Source organism: Scylla paramamosain, chromosome 4 (genome assembly GCF_035594125.1).
Source record: "Scylla paramamosain isolate STU-SP2022 chromosome 4, ASM3559412v1, whole genome shotgun sequence".
Classification (NCBI taxonomy): domain Eukaryota; kingdom Metazoa; phylum Arthropoda; class Malacostraca; order Decapoda; family Portunidae; genus Scylla; species Scylla paramamosain.
Window position 1 is genome coordinate 38,544,527 of NC_087154.1, and position 3,408 is coordinate 38,547,934.

The window sequence follows — 3,408 nt, forward strand, 5'->3', positions numbered from 1 at the left end:
AGAGAGAGAGAGAGAGAGAGAGAGAGAGAGAGAGAGAGAGAGAGAGAGAGAGAGAGAGAGAGAGAGAGAGAGACCACTTGAAGCTTTAAATGACTCACGCAGATGAAATGGATTTTATCACATCACCAAGAGTATTTATTCACCTCCCTGCATCCTCGTTCACGCCCTTCCCCCTCCTCGGTGCATAATGGCTGTCTGTCTGTCCGTCCGTGTCTGTCTAGCTGGCTGTCTGGCTGTCGGGGTGGCTGGCTGGCTGGGTTCTCTACCTCCACGCATCCTGGTGCTGGTTCGAATCCCGACGAGGTTGCAGGGAGGGAGAAAAGCGTTTAAAAGTACAGGGAGCTTTAAAGAGATGGCCAAATGGTAGTTCAATTTCCTCCTATTGAGGTTTAAGTTCGGTTTTCACATAAGGTAGTTCAGTCTTTACTCTATCCTTTACTCTATCCAAGTCTTCCGGTTCGTTCAGTCTATTTGTCCAGCTAGTTTAGTAGTAGTAGTAGTAGTAGTAGTAGTAGTAGTAGTAGTAGTAGTAGTAGTAGTAGTAGTAGTAGTAGTAGTAGTAGTAGTAAAAGTTGGTACTCAAAACGAAACATATCAACAATTTTTTAGCCCAAACTGAATACATAGCACCATAAAAACCAACCAGCTACATAAATACATAAAATAAACCAAACCACAACGCATCTACAAATAAAAAAATAAAAAAAAGACAACAATCCCCTCACTAATGAACACATCGATAAGGAGGTAAGAGAAGGTAACTCGACCGCCCAACCTAAACAAGAGAAAACCTCAATAAACCAAACACAGCAATTAATAACAAAATAACCTACGGAAATTAATCCACAGCACCATCAAAGCCAGAGGAAACGCGAGCATCAGCACAGCGGCAGAGGGTCGATTTTTGCCTTTAGTCAATCTGGTGATAAAAATAATGCGGCTTCTCAATTTCTGTGTTAGGGAAGCGAGGTGGTGGTGGTGGTGGTGGTGGTGGTGGTGGTGGTGGTGGTGGTGGTGGTGGTGAAGGGAGAGGAAACACAACACCAGCCGCCCACATGAAGTCCCGAGAGAGAGAGAGAGAGAGAGAGAGAGAGAGAGAGAGAGAGAGAGAGAGAGAGAGAGAGAGAGAGAGAGAGAGAGAGAGAGAGAGAGAGAGAGAGAGAAACATTCAACATTCCACAGCATTCCACACCACCAAAACCCTCTCTCTCTCTCTCTCTCTCTCTCTCTCTCTCTCTCTCTCTCTCTCTCTCTCTCTCTCTCTCTCTCTCTCTCTCTCACCGGCGCGGCCACTCACCTGTTTACGTTAATGAGATTTTCCCAGGACAGGTAAGCGAAGGGGCACCTTTTTTTAAGTAGTGACTTAAATGAAAGCAAAAATCATATGAGAGACACGTCTGTTGCGAGGAGAAGCAGGAGGAAGAGGAAGAGGAGGAAGAGAAAGAGGAGGAGGAGGAGGAGGAGGAGGAGCAGGAGAGGCAACGCATGTATTCCTTCATATAGACTTTTTAATATACACATTTTTTTTTTTAATTTTTGTTAATTATCAACACTCTCTCTCTTCCTCCGCCGCCCTCCCTTTATACTAAAGGCTGTAATTACCTGGTGGGGAGGAGGAGGAGGAGGAGGAGGAGGAGGAGGAGGAGGAGGAGGAGGAGGAGGAGGAGGAGGAGGAGGAGGAGGAGGAGGAGGAGGAGGAGAGGTTGGGAGTCGGTGGGTAGAAGTAAAGGTGTATGTATTTTGTCACGATTTTTATACACATACGTAGATACAAGCGCATGCAGACACACTCTCTCTCTCTCTCTCTCTCTCTCTCTCTCTCTCTCTCTCTCTCTCTCTCTCTCTCTCTCTCTCTCGTCGTAATTTGCCTTAGTTTTGCTCTCCCGGGATTAAGTTTTACGGTTTCCTTTTCACCTAAGTTCTCCCTCCCGTAATGCCGCCCCTTTCTCTCACCCAACTTGTGTGTGAAGCCGGGAAAACTCTCTCTCTCTCTCTCTCTCTCTCTCTCTCTCTCTCTCTCTCTCTCTCTCTCTCTCTCTCTCTCTCTCTGGAGGGACTTAAAGAATATGAGAAGAAAAATTATGACTCCAAAGCGATGAGCTCCATTTTCATCATCCACTTTCCCCTCCTCCTCCTCCTCCTCCTCCTCCTCCTCCTCCTCCTCCTCCTCCTCCTCCTCCTCTTCCTCCTTCTCATCCTCTCGGTCCTCCTCGTTCAGGTCCTCCGCCTCCTCCTTCTTACCTTCTTATTCTTATTCTCCCTCTCATTCGTGATACAGACCTGGAGTTGCACAGGCTAAGAGAAAAAGCTAGTAAATGTAGTCACGGAATTTTAGAAGTGGACGTGTGAAAAAGAATTAAGAAAGGTGAAGGCGAGGACTGCAAAGGTGGGAGGGGAAGAAGGGAGCTGAATGTAGCACGTAGGAGTAGAAGGCTCATGCTTTATCTATTTTTTTTTTTTTTTTTCAAGAGCCGCTGGAATACTTATCGGGTACTGACTAAAGATTTCATGCGCAAATAAAATCTTTACACAGCGAAAAACACTGATGCTGTTTTGGCAATGGATGTTTGAGTCTCCGACCTAACTAGGGAAAAATATGCCTTAGTGTGGATATTAAAAAGTTATTATTAGAGTAAATTTATGAGGAAACGTAGCTAAAATCTACAGGAACTAGTAGCGAGACTAGGTGGTGTCACGGTAGATACCACGGCCACTCATCCCCCAATCCTTATTTTCTCCTCCTCCGCCTCCTCCAACCGCTACTACTACACACAACTACAACTCTCTACTCCTCCTGCCTCTCCATTCCTCACTCCTTCATTCTTCTACAACTACAATACCTAGAAACGTCCGGAAAACCCTGGAAATTGAGGGAAATGTTGATGAAGAGGCACTGGGCGGCAGCGGGGGAGGTCTCGGTCTGGGCCTGATGACGTCACGTTTTCATGATGGGTGCTAAGAACGGGGCCGTTTCCTTTAATTTACTTACGCCTTATTTGAGACATTTTAGGGATTCCTTATCTATTTTCGTGGTTAATTCTGGTTTTGCTTCACGTCTTGGTCTGGAAACACCCGGAAATCTACTTAAATATTGAAGTATACACTGGAAATGAGGAGGGGAAAACGTCCGTCTCGGCGCTTATATTTACGTAACGTAATTCATTTTGAAAATCACGAAAAGAAAGAAGACGCCCAGACTGGAATGCACTACATATTCTGACTTGCCATACATTTTAACTAATATCCAAAATATAAAAGGATGACCGAACACAGCAATAATAACGAAATCTCCAATAAACCATCTGTATTTTTCACGAACGGCACCACAAACAATATAAAATATCGAGAATGAAAACACAGCCACACTAGATTCTATTACATTTTCTCAATACAAAAAATTTTTACTTT

General features: G+C 44.7%; 1 long non-coding RNA gene across 1 annotated transcript in view; it reads right to left on the reverse strand.

The window, feature by feature from the left end:
- The window catches only part of LOC135100076 (uncharacterized), a 27,562-nt gene extending 27,264 nt beyond the window's left edge, over window positions 1-298 (reverse strand). Inside the window, exon 1 of the long non-coding RNA XR_010268521.1 lies at window positions 144-298. This is a non-coding gene — a long non-coding RNA (uncharacterized LOC135100076). The remainder of the gene's footprint in view (window positions 1-143) is intronic.
- Between the last annotated feature and the right edge of the window lie 3,110 nt (window positions 299-3,408).